Below are 10,548 nucleotides of genomic sequence, written 5' to 3' on the forward strand. Positions count from 1 at the left end.
GTATGTACACACCAACATGAACCCCATCCCGTTTACATTATTGCTTTTATTAGCTTACACTACCGTGTTCAGCCTGTTGTATGTTACTAATTAGGGGTAACAATGTAACGTATAACACAAACACTTGGCAAACAGAGCTCATACCCATGGCTACAATGTTAACAATTATGCAATACATTATTATCGTTTGCCTATTAGATAATGTAACAGGAAGTGGTTAATAATGAAACAAAGGGCATGCAAATAATAGCAAGAAACAACTTATTCCAGGGCGCATACTAAATTACATATTAAGTTATATTGTTGATAAGTCTAGAATACATTATTCCATTATACATGTGGATAATGTTACTGGAACTCTTCAATAATGTAAAAAAATATGATGATGTATCATGTTTATAGCTACAAGTTATCATCTATGGGTTTCGCAATCAACTTGAAGGGTCGCCCTCTTTTGACCACGTTCTTCCCCTTTTCCATCGGAGAGTCCTGAATGACCACAACATTACAACCGGGTTTAGTAGAATTCAAAAAAACCCTAAACAAAGAAACAAACAAACAAACAAACAAGCAACATACCCAAAGTTAAACTGAATAATGTAATCAATGTTCAAAGACGAAACGTGTGCTGATACACACTGTAAATAGAAGCTTCAGCAACAGAATTCATAACTTACACTACAGTTGTACAATTTATCTCAATAATGTAAACAAAAAATTCAACCTTTAGTCTTGAACAGTTTCAAAGCAAAAACGAATACGGTTGTAAATTACCTCAAAATTCAACAGTGTTCTAGAACCATTTAAATTAAAAACCAAGTCTATAAATTACCTCAAAATAGTCGAACAATGGTCGCTTCAATTGTACCACTGCCGTGCTCAGTGGAAACGAAATTGTTGTGTTTAAACCACCGAATCTGAATACAAAAACGCCTGCGGTTGAATGTGCTGAATAGAAAATATCGGCGTTGTAGTGATGAAGAAACGACTAGGGTTGAATGTGTAGAGAAATTTAGGGAATTAGGTTTTGTGTAGAATGGGCTGAATTGGAGTGAAAAATCGAGGGTGAGAGGATGTGGGAGGTTGGTTGAAATTAATTAGAGCTCATTTCGGAACTTCCATTTAAAAAACCGATTGCTATTGTTGATGTTCCAAATATACCCCTATAATGTAAATCAGACTTTGTAATAATGTAACACGGAGAATGATATATACTATTAATCTAATCCATCCATCAAGTTAATCCTAAGGCTATAATTATATTTGAACTTAACACTAAAGGATCATTTGGACCATAGTGCACCCATATATATATATATATATATAGAGAGAGAGAGAGAGAGAGTTGTAATCAATGTCGAACCCTTCTTAAAGACCGAACTGGAGACTAAATCTGGGCCATTAGATCTAGTTTTCTGATGAGATGTGCTGCTGTGTAAATTTTTTTCGCTCTTCATTATAAGCCAATTTTACTTCATTGTATAGATTTATTACTTCATTCCATACGTAATACCTTGAAACTACAATATGTTTTTACTTGTTTCAAGTAGGTTTTGAGATGATTCATCATATGCTTCATTCGAATTCATTGACCTGGGTTTTTACTTTATTCACATTTAAAAATGCAATTTATTCAAGTGGGTTTATTACTTCATTCAGAAACGTTATTACTTCATTGAATAAGGTTTTTACTTCATTCCAGTAGGACTTCAAATGCTTCTACACATACTTCATTCAAATAATTTATTATATTATTCCATGTGTTTATTACACCATATCAGCTCCGTAACGGTGGTGATAGATATTGTAGAGAGAAAAAACGGAACGCGATGGCGAAACTGCATTACGTATTAGAATGAAGTAATAATCCTATTGGAATGAAGTAAAAACCTACTGGAATGAAGTAATATATTCTGGAATGAAGTCAAATCTTCGTAACGTGTTAGTAAGACTTATTTACCTTCGGATGAATTAAAATAGACTAGTGATGAAGGTGAAAATAATTTATAAATTTGTGCATCTCATCCATAATAAACTAGATCTAAAAGCCCTAATTTGGTATGGTTCGGTGGTTCGGTCTTTAAGAGTGGATTTGTGGATAATGGGACTATATATATATATATATATATAGGGGAGCATTAAGGTGTTTTTGCCCCCTTAGTGTCTATTTCGTTCTTAATATCATCCATTAGATTTAATGGATGGACGGACTAGATGATTCTTTGATAATGGATCCCGTGTTGCATTATTCGGCATAATCTGTGCATTATATGGGTATAATTGTAAAACTACAGTAAATCTAACGCATTTCAAAATGGAAGGAACGAGATTTAAGCAAGATTTTCATAGATACTCACTCTCTCTCTCATTCCAACTGTCTCACTCCTCAACCCACGACAAAAAATCGTCTCCTCTAATTCCCCTTCATTTCCAAACCCTAGCCGCCACCGGAAATCAATCCAAGCTTCGATTTTCACCGATTAACCAAGCTTCTGACGCTGTTCGTCAGTCGAAACCTCAGTACCGTCGCGCTCAACCATGAATTTCAAGACCACAACAAGGTAGGGTTTAAATGCTTCGACTTTTTGTAATACCTAATTTTAATTATCGATTTTCACCGATGAAACACCGCCTAGTAGTCGATTCAATGTTTTCTCTCAGAGAATATCACGGTTGGGACACACGTTTTGGTCGATATTTTTGTAAATCATGAAATTGTCTGCATTTTCGTTAGGATTTTGTACATAATTGAAGCTTTTATTTAATTACCGGTCTACAATTGTCAAATGGACGATAGCGTACTGAAAATCTTAACCAGTTTGATATTTTGCTCGTCTAACAGATCCACAATGACAAAAAGATGCCAACCGTTAAAATCCCAACCCCCCCAGGCTGCAGGTGAGCAGTGTATTGCATTTGGCTCTTTAATTCATAGAGTAGTGGCGCGCATTTTTTTTAAGCTTTATCAATCGGTCTAATAGGGAAAATGTTATATTCAGATTTACTGCCAAACATGGTTGTGTTGCGTAATTGTTTGGTTGATGATTTCGGATTTGTACAGTATTTGCTTCCATTTGTATATCATGCATTTAACTGGATTTCTACATTAGCATGTATATGATACATTATTTATACCGTTTTGTACATTACATTAGTTTAATTTGATACATTATTCATCCAGTTTTGTTGCAAGCTACATTATTTATACCGTTTTGTACATTACATTACCAATTTACATACATTACTGACAAGTTACAGTATGGAATATTGTGTTCGTTGTAAAGTTTGGTACATTATTAGTCAGTTACTACTCATTATATGAACTTCTTGGTACATTACTGAGTTGCATGACAAAATTTAATTATCTTTTGGTACATTATTGATATGTTGTCTTGCATTATGTGTTATTTATCGTACATTACTGACCTGATATATTAACCATTACTGTTGTTGCTATTACAAATGCATTATACATATATTTTTGTACATTATTGATCTGTTACATCACTGATACATGTAATTTCCTTTTGCTAAACCAGAAGGTGTTGGAGGAACTTGGCAGCAATGGCGATCTCAATTCACCCAACCAGGAGGTGTTGGAGAAAGATGAACCAAGTAGGCTTGTTTGGAAATGCTCATGCCCATGGATCAACCCCATTCCTTGTGCGCTGCGGCGACAGCAACGGCTCTGTGGCGGTCTCGGTGAGAGAGGATTTTAACCTAGTCAAAACAAGAAAGACAACAACATGTACTTCAGGAGGTGTCCAACTGATTTGAAATAGATTTGTAGGGTATTTTGTCTAGATTTATGACGATGTAAAGCACTTGGTATGGTTTGAATTAAATTTCCTTTCATAATTATTCTCTTCAATCTGTACATTATTCACTGATCCGTGCACATTATTAGATTCTATTTAGTACATTATTTACTGTACCAAATCTTAAACGCATTAAAAAAAAGAAATTTAATTCATGTGGTGGTGCTATAACCTATCCCATTATCCTACAAAAGAAATTACACTCTTAAAAGAGCATCAACAAGTAGGAGATCAAAAGTTCCCCCAAACATGCATTCAACCAAGTAAAAATCAAGAGATAAGAACTTATATGCAAGCTTGGGTAAAATAGCATCCTAATTTTTTAGCATAATAACATTTTAAGCAAAAACAACCAAATTAGGACACAAAAAATCATCCCCCAACGTGAATTCATCCCCCATGCAGAGACGTATCAACCAAATATCCATAAAAACCAACAATCTCTACAAAATCACAAATATTGCAATTCATGGAAGTAATAATAGCCTCACAATGCTATGAACATGATTGCTACTTTTAAACTCTAAAAACCAAGAGAGAATCATCATTCACAACTTAATAATCACCAACCAAGCAAATTTTAAACCATAGAATTCAAAAATTCATACACATAATCATCCCCCATCATGAATTAAGAGATTCTACCGAACAATTCACCCAAAATAAAGCACAATCCATGGAAGAAGTAAAGAAAAACCCAGAAATTGAGTTAGGATTCATACCTTTTTGTGGAGAGAATTTGTAGAAGAAGAGCTCTAGACTTTGAGAGAATTGAGAGAATGATAGTGTGGGTGTGTGAATTTGGTGATTTATATAGGTGGGGGTTGTGTGCAAGGAAGGAATTTGAGAAGGAATGTGAAAAGGAATGGAAAACATACCTTTTATGGTGGAAATCCCGTATCTGGACTGCGTGTGGCGACCGCCGCGTCTCTCGTGGCGGGCCGCCACACGGGCCTTCGTAAACAGCAATCCTGGCGGGCCGCCGCGGCCCGTGCAGCGGTTACTCTGGCCCGCCCTAAGCCTGCCCTAGGCCCGATCCTTCCTGCACATGTTAACACACGTGTGGCGATCGCCGTGCTTTAAGTGCGGCGACCGCCACCATTTTTTTTTTTTTTTTTAACAGAACATAAAAAAAAAAACGAGAAAATAAAAAAAGTAAAAGAAAATTGGGTTGCCTCCCAATAAGCGCTTTTGTTAAAGTCGTTAGCTCGACTTGAAGTGGCCCACTAGTTGGGCGGATCAATAACTCGAGTGTTGAAAATTGGCATAGGGAGCAATTTGGTCCCTAGCTTCTTCCACCACTTGTACTTCCCCTCTTTCGTTTTGATGACGTATATCTCGGGGTCCTCTTTGGGTGTTTTCTTTCTCTTCTGTTTCTTCTTCTGTGGAGCAGATGTAGAAGAATTAGCATCACCCTTTTCAGAAGAGTGTCTTACCTCTTTGACAATGTAGATAGTGGAGGTAGAAGGATCCTCCGCTTCAAAGGGATCTTTGGACTTGGTCAAGTCGGTAGCCATGACTGCTCTGCACTGTTGTTCCATTTTTGCCCGCTTTGCCTCCTCAAACTTTAGCATCTCGCTCTCGATCTTATAGGTGGATTGACCATGATTATCACTGATTGTGATCTCGCCACGACCTACATCAATCAAAGCTTTGCAAGTGGCAAGAAAATCTCTCCCTAAGATTAGAGGGACGTTCTTGTCTACTTTCATGTCAAGCACAATAAAGTCGGCAGGAAAAATAAAATCATCAACTTTAACTAAGACATCCTCAATCATACCTACATTCTTGATGGACGAGTTATCGGCCAACCTGAGTGTTACATCTGAAGATTTGAGTGGCCCGATGTTGAGCTTTTCGTAGTACTTCAGTGGCATGAGATTGATGGACGATCCTAAGTCGCACAGTGCTTTGTCAACCTTCCCTTCTCCAATTCGGCACCTAATGATGAACTGGCCCGGATCTCTTTACTTCACTGCCCTTTCCTTTTGGATGATCTCGCTGCAATGATGCGGTAGCTTAAGGTCGGCTTTGGTCGGCTTTTTTTTCCTCATTACCGCCTCCCTTAGTAGCTTCGCATACTTTGGTATCTCCTGCAACGATTCAACAAGTGGAATGTTAGTATGGACTTTGCAAAACATGTTAAGGAATTGCTTGAACTGCTCTTCAAGCTTGAACTTCCTCTTTGGCTGAAAAGGGAGTACAATCCCGTTGTGCCGCACAAGCTCCTGCTTAGTGGACGATTCTGCCTTCTCAGTGGCGGGCCGCTGCGGGGTGTGCGGCGGTCCGCCGGCGACTGGGCAGTCCTGCGTGGTTGACTCTGCCGTCTCAGTGGCGGGCCGCTGCGGGGTGTTCAGCGGTCCGCCGGCGACTGGGCAGTCCCCAGATTTCTGCTTTGCCACCCACTTCTTGTTAATATCATCCACTCTTGCTGCTGCCTTTGCTCTATCCTCATCTAACTTCTTCTAAATTTGCTCCATTTGAGTGGTAATATTGGTTACAGCTGTCGAGATTGTGTTCATTCCTTGCTCGAGGTTGTTTATCCTTGCTTCGACCACTCCGATCTTGGTGTCATTAATCTTCCTATCTTGCGTAATTACCTCCAAAATCTTCGTGATTCCTTGTTCATACTTGTCTTCCTTCTTCATCGGCTCAACCACTCCTCCTTTGCTAACATTAAATCCTGCAGGGGGTTGCAAGTAATTATTGTTAGAATAAGAAAGATTTGGGTGCGAACGGTTCCCATTATAATTATTGAAATTACCGCCCTCCTGATTTGGGCGATAATTGTTATTGTAGTTTCTGGGACCGCCTCCTTGCACGTAGTTGATTTCTTCCACAGTTGATATGGCAGTTTCGGGTGCCTTGACCGCCACTATGGAAGTTGCCGGAATTGGATCTTCCTTCCTCGAGATGTCCATTTGATCAATCCTGACTCTAAGTTCTGCTAACTCCTTAGCAAAAGAACTTTCTTCGGCCTCTTCTATGGCTGCTACTCTTCTCGTGGCATGCCTTTCCTTCGACCACCCCCGACTGTTGGTGGCAAACTCCTCGATCACCGCCATGGCATCCTCTCCTGTCTTTCTTAGAAATCCTCCATTTGCCCCTGAATCAAGCATAGCACATATTTTCTCATTAAATCCATTATAGAGGATTCCTACCTGATGGTCTATGGAAAAACCATGGTTTGGGCACTTTCGAAGAAGAGCTTTGAAACGAGCAAATGCCTCATAGAGGGGCTCCTCATGGCCTTGTGTGAACTGAAAGATCTCACTTTTGAGCTTCAAAATAGTGCCTGGCGGGTAGTATTTGTCGAGGAAGGTAGCTACGATGTCCTTCCATGTGGAGACCTTTTCTGGTGGCATACACTCAAACCACTCCTTAGCAGAATCAATCAATGAGAATGGAAAAAGTCTTACCCGTATGGCATCGTCGTCGACACCATTTAATTTCAGAGTGTTTGCGATTTCCACGAATTTGGAGAGATGGCGGTTAGCATCTTCAGTCGCCCTACTTGCAAAAGGAGTTTGCTCGACCCTTTGGATAAGGGGCATGCGTAACTCAAAATTGTTAGCATCAATACGAGGGCCGTTAGGAAAAGTGATCATATTCCCATGATTGAACATGTTCATCACAGGTAATGTTTCTCTGTTCTTCTTTTCCATGGCTTCTCGGGCTGCTCTCTCCGCATCTCTCTCATCCATCAGCAACTTCACCATCTCCTGCAGCTTCTCAATATCTGTTTGGTCACCCATTGTTCCTGATCCTTTTTCACTTCTTATTATTCTACGAGTTCTTTCAAGTTCTAAATCAAGCGGCTCTAAGATGTACTTCCCAGAACGCGTTCTTTCATACAAAACCTGCAAGACTCGAAAACAAAAAAAATTAAAACAAAAAGCAATAAAAATCCAAAGTAGTAAAATTATCGTTTGAAGATATCACTCCAAAGTGAATTGTCTTCCCCGGCAACGGCGCCAAAAACTTGATGCACTTTTTATTTGCACTATAAATACCTGCAAGTATACAGAGTAGGTATAGTATAGCAAAAGGTTAGTACCGGGTATCGAACACGGGGAAGATGTACACAAAGTGTCTATCTTCTACTAGAACTCAATTACTATCTGGAGAAACAAGAATTTTTGGAAACTTTTGAAAACAGTAAATATTAAAAACAGTAAACAACTAAATGCAAGCAAATCACGGAGAGAAAAGTATAGAGATAAGGGGAATTCCAGGGATGTGCTTTCACTTTTATGGTTATACAAATTCCAAACTACAATACCCTAGCACAGTTAATACTTTGAAAGGACGAGTCACCCAGCTTATGCTCATGCGATACAAACGTTGATTACTAACATTAGGGTTGTCAATCCTAACACGTAACTCCAAAAAGCTCCTAAGACCCTTGAAAAGTCCTCACTCTCAATTAACAGTGCCGTTTTAAAGGAAGCTAACTGTAGTGTCTACTAAGTGGATCTAACTCGCTAGAACTCTGTCACAGTTATGAAGCAAGTTGTATTGAATCATACATAATTGTGTCACTCAATTATGAAGCATCATGATTAACTTAGGGAAGAAACAAAGTAAAAACAAAACGGATATTAAATAGAAAACGGAATTGTATAACCAAAGTTGCTACTAACACATCCCTAGAATCCTATGAGTTTAGTTACACATGACTGAATAAACTAAAAACATAGATTGAAGGGAAAACAATTTGAACATAAAACTAAAGCAAATAAAACCCGTAGGTTGAATTCTTGTCGTTCTTGATGTTCTTGAAATCCTTCTCCAACTCCTTGCACAATTGAAGTACTCTAGCTTTTGATCTCTATGAATGTTGCAAGTAGTCACTCTCTTTCTCTATGAATGTGTTCTTGTTGTGTGAAAAACTCCTTTTGATGAAGCTTGAGGTCCTATTTATAGGGGAAGATTATTCCTCATCATAGAAAGAAAAGATCTTCAAAGTTTGGTAAATCTTGGAGCAAATCTAGGGCTGGTCGGATTCGCCGACTTTCTCCGGCGGGCCGCCGCACCTTGGCCGGCGGTCGCCGCGTTGGAGTCCAGAGACTCTGACCCTTCGGTGGCGGACCGCCACATGTCCTCCGGCGGTCGCCGGGCGAGACTCTTCTCCTAGCGTAAATTTCCGAGGCGGGCTGCCACAGAGCTCTAACCGCCGGGCGCCGGCGGTCGCCGTACAACTTCGCGGCGGTCGCTGGTCGCCGTCTGACTCCAGATTTCCAGACTATGCATTTTTACTCCACTTTTCGGCTCAAATATGCACATTTCTCACAAAACACGTCAAAATACCAAAATGTATAGAATATGCAAATAATGGACATGTAGAGTGATTTTGATATCAAAAACGGACCAAATAATGGCCTTAAAATAGTGCAAAATCCGGGCGTATCACCTAGCCCCATGGGTTGCTAAACCCAAGGGGAATGATTCAAACTCTCTGCCCTTGGTCACGTTTTCGTATTTCGGTCGGTACTATACTCTAGCCACATGGATTGCTAAACCCAAAGGGGAATGGATTTAACTTCTGTCACACATTAAACCCATTGTAATGTACATTATTCAAAGCTGAATATACATTATACAACTATGATCGTACATTAATACAATCTACATTATACATTTAATATAGTGCATTACTTGTCGAAAATTTACAAACTGAAACTAACGAAAAGAAAACACGAAAATCTGTAAGCAATGGATGATTTCATGAAAATAAAATGACAACTGATGCAAAATAAAACTAAATACAACAACGACCTAATCACAAACAAATAGAGAAAACCATAAAGGTCAATTACACGCTTAATACAATTACTTTCTACCAAAATTTATCAATAATCAAAATAAAAACAGACGTCTTCAATTGATTCAAGACGACATCAATTTCTTGAGAAGGTCTTCAATGGAGGAAAAACGATGAGGGAGAGCATTAGGCCCCTATTGCTCGCTTCTTCCATCGTTTAAAGAGAAACGAAATCAATTAAACCGTGGATTCTTCAATTTAGAAAACCAAACAACAATTTAGGAATGACAAATTCTTCAATGGAGAAGTCACGCTGAAAATTTCGATAGAGAAGAAGGAGAGAAGAACGCTGAAAATTTGGATAGAGAAGAAAGAGAGAAGAAGGATTGAAGTGTGAATCAATAAACAAAATAAATTAGATTATTTATTTACCAAAGTTAAAAAGGAGTGAATCAAGGAATGTAATTAACCGCCTAGAACTATCACTCCCAAAATTGCCCTTTTTCTTATTAAAATAATGATTTTATTAATAATAGGAGCGTGAATCTAGGCCATTAGATCTTAAAAATAGATGGTGGAGATTAAAAAGGAAAAAAACATAAAAGATGTGAAAAGTATATGAATACATCCCTATATATATTATATATAGGGTTTTGATCTATGAAAACCAGATTTAAATACAAAAACGCAGAACCATATCATACGTAGGGCATTTTTAGGTCATAGTTAGTTTATTTTTAGGTCATGCTAACAAAGCATGACCTAAAATGATCTTAACATGACATTAAATCCAAATATTTTAATATGACCTAAAACTGCTTAATTATGACCTTTCGTATTTCTGGTTAATTATTGACCATTAGATCATCTAATAATAGGGCTAGCATTTGGGCTGCATTTCTGGATTTAAACACATACTTATTTTGATCATATATATATATATATATAGGGTCTTGTTAGGATGAG

General features: G+C 38.4%; 1 non-coding gene across 1 annotated transcript; it reads left to right on the plus strand.

Annotated features, from left to right (window-relative positions):
- The first annotated feature begins 6,995 nt into the window (after positions 1-6,995).
- On the plus strand, positions 6,996-7,102 carry LOC148932581 (small nucleolar RNA R71). The gene has a single exon (XR_016136073.1). It is a non-coding gene; the product is annotated as a small nucleolar RNA R71 (small nucleolar RNA).
- The last annotated feature ends 3,446 nt before the right edge of the window (positions 7,103-10,548 follow it).

The sequence above is a fragment of the Salvia hispanica genome, chromosome 2 (assembly GCF_029641045.1).
Source record: "Salvia hispanica isolate PSC_SH4W2 chromosome 2, Shi_PSC_v1, whole genome shotgun sequence".
Taxonomy (NCBI): domain Eukaryota; kingdom Viridiplantae; phylum Streptophyta; class Magnoliopsida; order Lamiales; family Lamiaceae; genus Salvia; species Salvia hispanica.